This window comes from Dipodomys merriami, unplaced genomic scaffold (assembly GCF_024711535.1).
Source record: "Dipodomys merriami isolate MVZ:Mamm:240054 unplaced genomic scaffold, mDipMer1.0.p SCAF_7, whole genome shotgun sequence".
NCBI classification, from domain to species: Eukaryota; Metazoa; Chordata; class Mammalia; order Rodentia; family Heteromyidae; genus Dipodomys; species Dipodomys merriami.
Window position 1 is genome coordinate 1,025,178 of NW_027206290.1, and position 13,643 is coordinate 1,038,820.

Sequence of the window (13,643 nt, forward strand, 5' to 3'; positions counted from 1 at the left end):
AGTAAGAAAGAAACTGATAAATCACTACTGAGCAAGGAAACTATTCATCAAAAGATGAATAGTTCCACATATAACAAAATAAGAAAAATAGAACTCAAAACCTTGAGTTAAAGAAATTTGCAAGAGACAAAACATTCCTGTTACGCAGCACTGTTACAGTGACTAAAATTTGTTTTGTGCTTACTGTGTCTTACACTGCTCTGCCCTGAATTATATACAGTAAGTTTAGTTTTTTTCAATTGCATATACATCAGAAATATACAATTTGCATACAGAAAGCATGAACCAAATAATGGCATTCATTTATTCATTTGTTTATATATTTGTTTATCTGTTCACTTTTTTTTGGAGTCTGGGTTTCACTATGTAGCCAAATGGGCCTTAAATTCATGCCTTAGCTTCCTGAGTAATGGGCTTACAAGAGTACACCACCAAGTCCAGCCTGAGAATGTTTTAGAGTAAACTATAATAGTCTATAACTGAAGCTCCATAGTTACAATGAAAAATATTGGAATACCTTTTTAAAATGCTACAGAAAATGTACCAATTTAAATTCTACATCCCAATAAATCATGAATAACAATGAAATAACAAACACATTTCAGTCAAAGCATAAAAGTTTGCCACATACGACCCTGATTTAAACAGTCTTTTGTGTTTCAGTCACATGAATAAATGAACAAATAAATTCCAAAGAAAAGAATGTTATGTAAAAAACAATCATATGCCTAGTAATTGGTATTGGCAAATCTAAATAAGCATTGATTGTATAAAATTGTAATAATGATGATGACTAATTTGAGGGTACAAAAATCAAGTTGAAAATAAAATATTAGACATTATCATGTTAAGATGGGGGAGGAATTTAAATATCCTAGAGCTTTGCAGTTTTCTGGGCTAGGCCAGAAATATGGATGTAGATTAAACTTCATTAAATAGAGTATTCATCAAACAACTAAACATGAAATGAATAAATATCAAATCCATAGAGGAGAAGAAAACAGAAAATTATGAACAGAACTTGAATAATCAAAAAAAAACTAAGAGAGGAGACAAAAGAGCTACAGGGTTGCTAAATAGAAAACCCAAGTCCAAACATGTCAGCAATAACAAATATCATTGCAACTAAATTAGTTATGAAAAGTCATATTCTGACTCAATCAAATGTATTATCACAATGAAACTCCTTGCTACTTAACAGGGCCATCCACTGCTTTGCAGATATGAAAAGGTGGATGAAATTTGGAAATAAACATATATGACATGAAAGTCATATACAGATGACCTAATGGTAAAAATATTATTTGGGACACAGAAGATTTTTTTACATTTTTTATTGTAAAAATGCTGTACAGAGGGATTACAGTTACACGAGCGAGGTAATGAGTACATTTCCTATTATGCATTGTTCCCTCCTCCTTTGTTTTCCCCTACAATCCCTTCCCTCCCACCTCCACAACTACCCCTCACCCCCTCCAAAGTTGTAAAGGTCATTTTCAACATAGTGTTTTGTACATCTCATTGTTACAATGGGTCATCCTGTATCCTTATTTAAGCATTTTTTCCCTTCCCCTCCCCAAATTAGAGAAATGTATATATAAGGCACCAATATCAAATACAGTGAAAACAGGGGTTATACCGTGGGGGAGGAACATAAGTATTGCTTATCAGAAGATTATTATATAATGAAAATAATCACCATGAACATGCTATAATTCTAAAAGTATAGACATTGAATTAAGACTCAAATACATAAAATAAATTCTCAAGTGGACAAAACCATGAAAATAAATGATTAATCTAGTATGGAAAAATGTAATGCACATGTTTCAATCACTGGACATTGAGTAAGAAAAAATTTAATGTGGAATTTGGAGATTTAGATTATGCAATTACTAAGCAACATATAGAATTCACTAGAATCTATTCTCAAAGTTGGATCACTTATTAAGCTGCAAGTAAAATAATGGCAAAAGAGAATAAAAATTATAAATCCATTGATCTCTGTTCATAAAATCTTTTTGGAAATTAATTCTCAAAATTTTGAAACAAAAACCAACTTCCAAATATGTGACTAGAAGATTTACCAGAAGAAATCACAATGAGAGTTGCACAAAGTTGAATATTTGACAGAGGCAATAAAATTTTACCAAAATTTGCTGTCTCAGAGAAATCAATGTCGTTGAAGAGTAAACAGATTGAAAGTAAATCATGAGGTTAATTTAGGGTGGAAAAATAACACAATATTAGAAATAAGAGTATAAATGTAAATAATAAATATATATCTAAAACCTTTTAAAATACGTGATAAAAAGCTAAAAATAGAAAGGAGAAAGTAAGAGACAAATAGAATTATCTATTGAAATATAACACAAAGGGTTAGGGATTTAGCTCAATGAACAATCTCTTGGCTGGCAAGAGTTTGGACTCAGCTTTGCAAAAAATATATTAATAAAAGAAGCTAAAATGAAAAATGACATAATAAAAAGCAGGAATTAGACAGAAAGAATAAAGTAAAAGAGTAAAGGAATTATTCATATTTGAAATGTGTATATAAATCTATTAATATAGATCTAATATGTACTTTCAAATAATAATATTATAAAAGTACAAATAAGTGAAAAAAGACAAATTCCCCTTCTAGAATACTCTCCCACTACCCAGCATTCTAGCTCTTTATGTATGCTTGATTTCTACTCAAATATACTTTAGAGTTGATTTTGTAACTATTTGGATGGAAATTTATATGGATTCAAATTCATACTTTGATTTTAACCCTTGACCCCCTTTGATATTTACTAAGTGTTTTGATCACTTCCTCTGGAAGGCTTTCAGACCTTCCTGGTTTAATCCAAAGCCCCTATCCTAGTTACTCTCAGCAAATGTCTTTGCTTTCTTTCTTTTTCTTTAAAATTTTATTATCAAGGTGATGTTCAGAGGGGTTAGAGTTACAAATGTAAGGTAATGGGTATATTTCTTGCCAAACATTGTCACCCTCTCCCTCGTTTTTTCTACTTTCTCTTCCTCCCCCCAACTTCCTCTCCCAAGCCGAAATTTCATTTCCAACATATTGTCTTGTGAGTATCGCTGTTGCATTGGTTCACCTGTTGTCCTTTGTCTCACTTTTGTTGTTCCCCTTCCTTTCCCCAAATCAGATAAATGTATGTACAAGACACAGGGTACCAAAATCAAACTCGGAGCTTCCCTATGATCCAGCAATTACACTCCTGAGCATTTACCCAAATGACCACAGACAAAGCCGTATCAAAGCACAACCAACATTATTTATCATAGCTAAGATATGGAACCAACCCAGATGCCCCTCAGTAGATGAATGGATCCAGAAAATATAGTATATATACACAATGGAATTCTGTGCTTTCATCAAAAAGAATGACATTGCCCCATTCATATGGAAATGGAACAACTTGGAAAAAATCATATTAAGTGAAGTAAGTGAAGTAATTCAGACCCAAAAGAAAGATAGGCTCCATGGATTCCCTCATTTGTAATAATTATTATATGTCTAGGATAGTTTTAGCAGAGGATATAGCTCAATAGTTTGTACATATGACCATATAAGATAATAAATGCTAAGCAAAATGAACTCCAAGATATGGAAACAAGAGCTTTTTCTTTGTTGTTGTTTCTAATGTACTATGTGAAGTTATTTCTTTTATCTTTCTTTCCCTCCAGGGTTTTCCCTTGTTGTTGCTGTATTTGATTTTGGTACCCTGTGAATTGTATATATGCTTATCTGAATTAGGGAAGGGAGGGGGAACAACAAAATGGTGAGACAAAGGACAAAAGGAGAACCCATGAAACAGCAATATTCACAAGAAAATATGTTGGAAATGAACTGTATAACTTGGCGGGGGTGGAAGAGAGGGAAAGGGGAAGAAAAATGATGGAGGGGATAAAAATGTTCCCCAAGAAATGTACTCACGACCTTAGGTACATAAATATAACCCCTCTGTAGAGCATCTTGACAATAAATTTTTTAATAGCACAGCTCGTTATCTAGATAAGGGACAATTCAGGGATGCAGAATTATTCCCTCACTAGGTTTAGTGAGAAGACTACCTGTGGAATGATTCTGTCCAATCAGAAATAACCACATGAAACCAAAGGTCAAAAGTCACAATTTAGACAAAGGCTAACCATAGTTACCTGCGCTGTGTCTATTCTTGCTTGCCCTATGGGCTAGCATGTGTCCATAACTTACCAGTTCTCTGTAAGAAAAATAGTAGCTGGAAGGAGATGCATGATACTCATATATTGGCTTGGTGAATGGGACTTTGTATTACTATTTAATAATAGTAACAACAACAATATAAAGTAAGTAGATGGATAGTTGAGCTTGTCGCACAATTTGCTTTGACGGGAGAAATAATAGTGATTAGGGCTCAGTTCAGCAACATGCAGATTCCAAAGTAAGGAGGAAGGTAGAGCTAAATGCTCAACATTTAAACAATGCTCAACAAGAAATGTACTCATTACCTTACACATGTAACTGTAACCCCTCTGTACAGCATCTTTAAAACAAAATTAAATTCAATTTTAAAAACAATAAGGACAGTTTTGTGACCATATGAGTTTTTAGCAAGAGAAAGAAAGTAATATTAATGTACTATGATTTGTGATCTACTGGTCACTCTCTTTTAAAAGTAATAAAAATAGCCAGGCATGGTGATGAGTTGCCTATTATTCTAGGATGCAGGAGGCAGAGCCAGGGGATCACAAATACAAGGGCAGCTAGGCTCTGTAGTAAGACTTAGTTTCCAAAAGTGACAAAAATGATAGAACGTTAAAACTTCAAGTGATGATATTTTCAATTAATTTTTAATTATTAATTTCATAAAATTATAACTTTTGAAGACATTTCATTTCAGTGCGTTTCAGATCATGAAAATGGGAATGAAGCATTTCTTCTAATTAACATAAAGAAAATTTCATTTTTGTCAAATTAACTGCCGAGATGTTTAAGTTGCAAGCTGAAATAATGACTATTTTTCAAAGAACACCATTTCAATTTGAAAGAATGATAGATAAGTAAACTCTGGTTAGTCATATTGGATACTTTGTACACATTTTCTTAAAAATGAAGAAAGTGAGCCTGACATCTCAGAAATGTCAACTGACAGTATTGTTACCAATGCTAAAATTTGAGCTTTCATATAAAAATTAGAATTTTAGAATACTTATTTCTGCTATGATAAGCTTGACAACTTTCCAGAACTAACCATCTTTTCTGATGATATCAGACAAATATGATTTTATATCACAATGGTTCGTGTGTTATTTCTCATTGGACAGATCATTCCACAGGATGTCTTCTCACCAAACCTAGTGAGGGAATCATTGTCCCTCATCTACATAACAAACTGCACTACTTTTTCTGAATTTAATTTTATTGTCAAGGTGATCTACAGACAGGTTACAATGAAATATGGCAACATCTGAATATCTGCATAAATTAGTGAACCAATATTTTCAAATAATCATGCCAGGTGATACAGAATTATGGCACAGATTTATTCAAAATGCAAGAGAGACCAATGAATTTTGCTATAAGAAAATATTGAAAATTCTTTGAAATTGTTCTTTATAAATTGACTACTTGTCAAATGTTAGCACATTAACAAAAAATATATACAGTTGCTTTAAGATACTTCTTCCTACAGCATATACATGTAAGGACTCTATTTACTTCAACAACAACAAAAAAACCTAAAGCACCAATATAGCAGATAGAACAACCTAGTAATCTCTCACTTAAACCAAGAAATTAATGCACTAAAAACCTTTATTATATGACCTGGAAGGCAGCACAAATATCCCACCAACTAGAAAAAAAACCTGTTGATGGAAAGTTCCAGAAAATTGTTCCTAATGTTTGAAAGGGTCATAAAAATCATTCATACTATATGTGTCTGTACAGAAATGAGAAGAAATAAGGCTTTAATAGCTATTACTAACCACTCCACCATCTACATGCCTGCTAGTAGAGAGGTAGGAAAAACAGTGTGAAGATAGAAGGCCAACCAACACTGAAATTGTCTCTCCATCTAAAGTTCATAATATTAGAGACATTATTTTTCTTATTGTTACACTAATTCCACTCATACTTTCTGATCTCTATAGGCCAAACAAAGCATGGTACTACTACAAGTAAGCTATCTTTTTATCATCAAATTTCCCAAGTAGAGTTTTTATAGGTTTTTGACCCCTCACTTGTTGCTTTCTTGCTCTAGGGAATAATTTGCACAGAAACTCAAGTTAATGTTATTCCATTTGTCTAGAAAACCCTCCCCACCCATTTAGCTGATTGATTCAGGCCCCAGGTAAGGACTTTTAAAGCTTTGGCTTATATTTTTCATTGCCATAATAGTTTATGATGCAGTACTAACAGACAAGCTCTTTAACTACAATTGCTAATGCCTTAAAAATGCAAACTTATCTTCCTAGCAGTTTTTGAAGACGTGTATTTGAGAGTAATATAATACCAAACCCAATATTACATAATGACTATCCAAGGTGTTGCTCCTTTCAGCAAAATGCATACTCTTGAAGTTTTCATAGCATGTTTCCTGTATAATAAGAACAAGATATCAGTAAATAAAAACATTTAAAAATTGACATTGTTAATTCTTATTTTTAAATCAGATTCCCCCCCCCAAACTTCTCCTAAGTCAGTGAAATGCTTTTTACTTTATGTAAGAGATGCATAACATGACTTAACAGTGAAATAAAACAGTTTATTTTCTATAGTAGAAAAATAAGTGAAGGTATGCAGCCCCTGGATTTGTTCAATACACGCAGGATGTCAGGAATTTCCAGTTAAGTTATCAGTAATACTTTTGGCTTTTCTTCATTGTCTCAACATGACTGTGTCAGTGGTACGCTACTTCCTCAGCTTCAACATAGAAACAAGGAGGTCACAAGCCTATACATTCTACTTTCACTCACAAACCCTGTATATTTCACTTCCTTTATCACACATGCATTCCTCCAGCAAAATCACAGTGAGCTATTCATCCATTTTATGGCAAACCCAAACCAAGTAGGCAAGGAATTGTTGTATGATCATTCTGATAGACTAGCCCTCTTTTCTTTGCCATAGTGACATTTCCCATTTGAAATATAGATATAGATATATAATTTGAACATGGAGCCTCCTGCTTACTAAGCAGGGTCTCTCCTTCATAAGCCATGCCCTAAACCATTTCTGCTTTACTTTTCAAATAGTTTCTTTTGATTTTAATAAGGCTGGCTTCCCACACGGCTGGGGTGACAGATACATGGCACCATGCCTACCTAATGGGTTGATATAGTATCTTACTCACTTTGTTCTGCAGGCTGGGTTGGTAATACCATCCTCTTGATCTCTGTCTCTTAAGTAGCTGGGCATATAGGCATCAGCTACAATGCCCAACCCTGGAGTTTTGTTAATAACTCAGAAGTAGGTACTATCTGAACATAAAAATAACTCCATCTTCTCCTTGTCGTCCCCTATATATTAGATGTAATTTAATCTCGTTTCTCCTAAACTGTTCTGCTCCTTCTCAGGTATAATCTACCATTTACCACTATGGATACTCAGAATTGATTTCACTTACTCTAGCATGTCAACAAAATCAAAAGTGAAGAGAATAAAGCAGTGTATCAGCCTCTCTACTTAGCATATACCTTGTAAGCAATAGCCATGGTGACTTCGTCTAGTATATCCACCACTTGATGATTCAAGGAATGGTATGTATATCTTAAAATACTACCATTTAATATGAAAAGTAAAAGTGACATGCTATAAACAAGAGGCAGTTTTACTGAGATATGGTACAACTGCATAAGAATGGGCAGATGTAGACATGCATGTTTATATTATGATTTCTAGCTGGACTGATGCAGTACTGGTTTTCATCCCAGCACTGCTGTAGCAGCTGAGTGTGCATTAAAAGTAGTATATGAATACACACACACACACACACACACACACACACACACACACAAAGACTTCATAAATGAAAATCCATTTGTACATGTCATTCTCCCACCATTTCTAATTTTCACTCCTGGTCTCCAATTAAAAATCATCAAACATTGGTAGTCGCATCTTTTACTTAGCATCTTATCTTACTCTCATAAATTAATTTATTTCCATAAACTGGCAAACTGTTTCACTAATTACACTTATAATGAGAGTACCATATTCAGACACATCCTTTTACTATTTGTTGTTGTCATAGTGCCCTCTCCTTCAGAGAACAGAGCACTTCATAGCCCCAGAAGAGGGAAGTTGTGGCTTTATTTCTTGTTTCCCTGCACTAGTCTGGAATCTTTATTAAACACAGACAGAACCTTCTAGTTCATTTTCATCTCCTTCATGTAAGGGACAGTTTCTTAAACACTGCTGGATCCCCCAACACTTTTTATTAAAGATATAAATGAATGGATTCATAACCCAATTTTACTTTAATTTCATTCTTCATTCATCAGTGGATGAATTATATTAATGCACAAATACTATTTTGCAAAGATTGAATGAGCACAGACTCCATGTCAGTCAATGGAGAGATGAAGCTTATGATCTCAGGACTTCTCAGGAGAATGAAACTTGTGTTATCAAACTAGCAATTTTATTTCTGATTCATAAAACCAGTAATGAGGGTGCCTAATGTAGCTCATGACTAATTCATACCATTACCAGATACTTTTTAGTATTATAAAAAAATTCAAATATATTTAAAGCAATTAAATAAAAGCTATATAATTCTTTCTTGTGAAGAAGTCAGGCAGGGCATAAAGAAACAGAAATAAAAGCTTATATAATAAAGAGTCATGCAAAGGGTAATCAAGGCCCAGTGTTCATGAAGTGAAAGGTGAAAATTGATATCATGTATGTATGAAAACACATCTGAAAACAAACATCAAAGTCACATGAATGATACTTTACAGTGCACTTTAATGGTAGTTTACGATTACTTCTCAAAGTCTCACTTCTGTGGTAGGTGTCTCTGATTTGGCTTTCAGTATAATGAAGATGACAGGTGCCCACCATTGCACCTGGCTATTTGTTGATAAGGGGTTCTCACAATCTTTTGTCACTTTTTGTTTCTGGCTGTTTTTACATTGTTACCCTCTAAATCTCAACTTCAAGTAGGATTACAGGCATGAGCCAATGATGCTGTTTGGCTTGCCACCATATTCTTAACCTCATAGGTCTCTAATGTATTATCTGGTTTTGTAATCAATTAATATTTTCTATGGTAAAATGTGGCAGGTTATAATCATGGATTGATATTAGACCTGTGTTGGAAGACTGTGACTCTCCTTACAACATCCAAGGTAATGAATGTCACATGAGGAAATACGTTTTTAAAAGCATATGTAAAGGACTATAGTTAATGATAATAACAAAGAATATAAGGACATGAAATTACATAGACTAATATCTTAAAGAAAGATGAAAGGATATCAAATTTTCATAAGGGTTAACACAATTATTCTAATCAGCTATTATTTCTCAGCTCTTTATATATGACCTCATAAATACGTAGATCAATTGTAAGCTTGTAATTTAAGGTACCATGTCAAAAAATGATAAGTGATCTTCTCTGAGAACTCTAACAACACTTAGTTTGCACCTCTGTGCCTTGAAGTGAACAGAGAATTGTGAGAAACTTTAGAGGAAATGCATCTGTGTCATGCTTTTATGTGGTAGTCAATGATTTCTCTGAGAGGTGAGTGTACAACAATCATAACCTATCTCCACTGTTCTGGCTAGGAACAAGGCTGGCATACCTTCTCATGATTTCTGGAACATATAATCATATTCTGATATAAGTATTCTCTACAGGCACACACACAAATGTTCCTCTTACAGATTTAATATCTCCTGAGCTTTGTGAAGTATATAGGAAACTGCTGCTTAGAATTACTAGACTGGGGAATTTTCAACATAAAGTGGGAAGGACTTAGAAATCTCCTATTCCTTAGGAAACATTTCCTGACCATCCATTATTGAATTCATAAAATATTTTCTGCTTCTTTATTGTCAGGACTAGTCATGTTTTGCCATCAATTATCACTATTTTCCATACATATAACCACATGTAATTTGATCATCTCCATTGATTGTTTTTTTTCTTTCTCACCCCTCCTAGATGTAGTGTGAAGTCTTGGAATAAGAACACAATCAGCATTCCCTCTAATTTATATCTTTTGAAAAGACTGGATAAAATCACGGGGCAGAATCATGACTTAAAATGTGACTCTCAGAGTCTATGTCATCTTCTTCCCCAATTAATCTCATTGTCTGGAGTTGCTCTCAGAAGTCTGCAGCAACAGTGCCCAGTACCCTAATTTGTACTGGTTTTATTTTTCTTTCCAAACCAATTATCAGTACTACCACTGCCTACTTTTGTTTGAAAAGTACTGTATCCGGTGTCTTCTGGTCTCAGTTCCCATTCCATTCCAAATAAGCAATTCCAATGACTATGCACAATCATATTCTGGGTATCATAAGCCATCATGTGTGAGTGCTTATTTCTCTATCATGAGGATGGAGAAAGACAAACAGCAAGGGTATGTTCATGTTCTGCCCATGTTGCTAAGAGATAAGCTATACCTGTTAGAAGCAGGAAAACAAAACAAGTTGGTTCTTTTTATATCACTAAAGTGCAGGTAACTGAGATTGGAAATAATGAAATTCTTGGGAAAAAATAAATTTTAAATAACAGCTAGTTTTTGGAAGCAAAGAATTTCTTAGCATTACCCTTGAGCCTGGTAGAGTGTACATATAATCCACTATAAAAATTGACTAAACATCTTCATGTAGCAGGAAGTTTTGGCCTTTGTCCTATTCTCTCAGAGACTAAAATGGTAAGCCAGTCACTTTCAACCAGGGCACATTGACACTGCAATTTATTTTCTTTATTGTACTTAAAGTATTTTGTACATAATAAATACTCATCAAGTAGACTGAGCACAATTCTATACAGTTAATCACACATTCAGTAGAAATGGAAAAGCTTAATATTTGTAGTCTTTTTATGGAAGTCAGCTAATTGCCTGTAATTTCAAAGAAATGAGCATACTATAAAGATTGGGGATGGCAATGGGAAAATCTTATAAAAGAAAAAGGAAATTTTATTTAAACCACTTTGCTAAAAGTAATAGTTACAAAGATATTTGAATACACAGCATAGGTAACACAAGCAGGAAATCCAGTTTAAAAATTAAGGTGTTTGTAATGTTACAGTTTTGCTATCTTTATAGCTTTTAGTTTATTGCCAAGGAAGTGAAATAACCTCTTTAAATTTTATGCTAGCCTAAGCTTGGAAATCTTAAATTAACCAAGAGTGTACTTTAGAGAAACAGGAATGTATTTAGAAATATATAATACATAAAGGTTAAATACTAATGATAAAAATCTTCCTGGCATTTTAGATGTGTACTTAGCAGTACAAAATACAAATACATAGTTATGCTTTAGAAGGTTAGCCCCATGGTTTCCCTTATTGCAATAACTAGTATATGTCTGGGACAAGCAGAAAAGGTCAGATAAGATGATGTTAAGCGAAATAAACTCCAAGATAGGGACACAAGTGGTTTTATTCTTCCTTGCTATTTTTTCTAACATATTTATAAGGTACCATGTGATTTTTTTTGTTGCTTTGTATGTCCCTCCCCCACGGTATAACCCCCCGTTTTCACTGTATTTGATGTTGGTATAATTTGGGGAGGGGAAGGGAAAAAATAAATTGCTTAAATTAGGATACAGGTGGGCCCATTGCAACAATGAGCTCTACAAGATGCTATGTCAAAAAAACGAATTTTACAATTTAGGCTGGGGGGGGGGGGCAGTTGAGGAGGTGGGAGGGATGGGATGGTAGGGGGAAAACAAAGGAGGAGGCAACAATCCTGGATAAAAAATGTACTCTTTACTTTGCCCATGTAACTGTAACCCCTCTGTACAGTATTTTCACAATAAAATCATATTAAAAAAATGGTTAGCATCTGCATCCTGATTCAGTATCACTTTATATAATGAAAATAAAATCATTTCCCCTGGTTTAATAATGCAAGTAAATGACTTTCATAATTACCTTTATTTTACTTGTTAATTGCTAAAATTACCAAATTCTTACTTACATTTTGAAAATATACTGCCATACATCAAGAAACTCCTATAGAAAAATACTCTTCTTTTTTATTTATAATCAAACACCAAGCTTAAAACAAAATGACTATGAATGAACTATTTTCTTTTCTTGTACAAAAGCAAATACACCAAGTAATCCAAACTCATAGATGATATTTTCAAGCAATGAAAATTACCAAAAATGTTATTGGGTTGAAGTGTACACAATGTGAACTGTTAGCACCTGATGAGAAGAATAAGGTTATCATAAAAACCCTTTGGCTGTATCTATGTAATATCAAATTATTGTAAAAATATTAAAATATTTCTTTAACTCAACTGGTTAAGGTTAGTTCATTGATGTGACTTAAATCCTGGAGAAGATCACAGATTCTCAGATCTGTGACCTTTTATTGGGAGAAATGAGAAGGAGCTTGGTCATGTGATACTGAAGGTATATAAAGAATGGAGAAAATGTCAATATCTTTTTTGTTTACTGTTGTATACTCATGGAGCTTTACTCAAAACTAATTTTCTTCTACTCAGAAGATTTCTGACTTCTATACTGAGACCTAATTTTCAGTTATTTGTGCCCCCAATAGACAAATACAGTGAAACCCCCAAATGTTTCTATAATTATAATGAGATTCATTCAATATGATCCTTATTAAATTGGGAAGACTTAAATGGTGATCATAACCCAGGATTTCTGATATGCAATTTGTGAGAACATGAATTTGTTTAATATTTGATGAAAGATAGTCTGAGTCACATTTGTAAAGGTGTTGTTTTTATATTACTGATAATGCTCCATCCGTGTGTCTGTCATGCTGGAGAATAAATCCATGACCATGGACATGCAAGGCAAGCTAAGACTGTTAAAGCTTTCTGCATCCTCAGCTTTACCAGTATTTCTAACAGTTCATGTGATAAACAAAAATCTTACATAAGAATGCAAACATATGTGAATAAGAATACTCATTGAAAAATTGTTGAAATAGTGAAAATAGAATTTATTTAATGCCCATTAATAAGTAAAAGACAACATAAATTATAGAAAATCTATTCAATGGGCTATTTGAAAAACTACTAAAAGAATGTTATAATCACTACATGAGTTCTGAAAGGAAGGCTGTTTCACATCATAGTATTCAGTTAGAAGAAGGCTACCATGAAAATGTTTAAGAAATGAAATTTTACTATATGGCAAGAAAATTATAAAAGTAAATCATATTTATATCTGGTAATTTCAAAAAAGGAATTATGTAGATTTTTCAAATTTTACTTTATAAGACTTCTGAGTTCCTTAGGATTTAACAATAAGAATATATTTCTAGTCTGGGAAGATGGCTAAGTAGTAAAGCGCTTGCCTTGCATGCATGAGGCCCTGGGTTCAATTCCTCAGCACCACATAAGCAAAAAGAAAAAAGCCAGAAGTGGTGCTGTGGCTCAAGTGGTAGAGCGCTTGAACTGAAGAGCTGAGGGACAGTGCCCAGGCCCA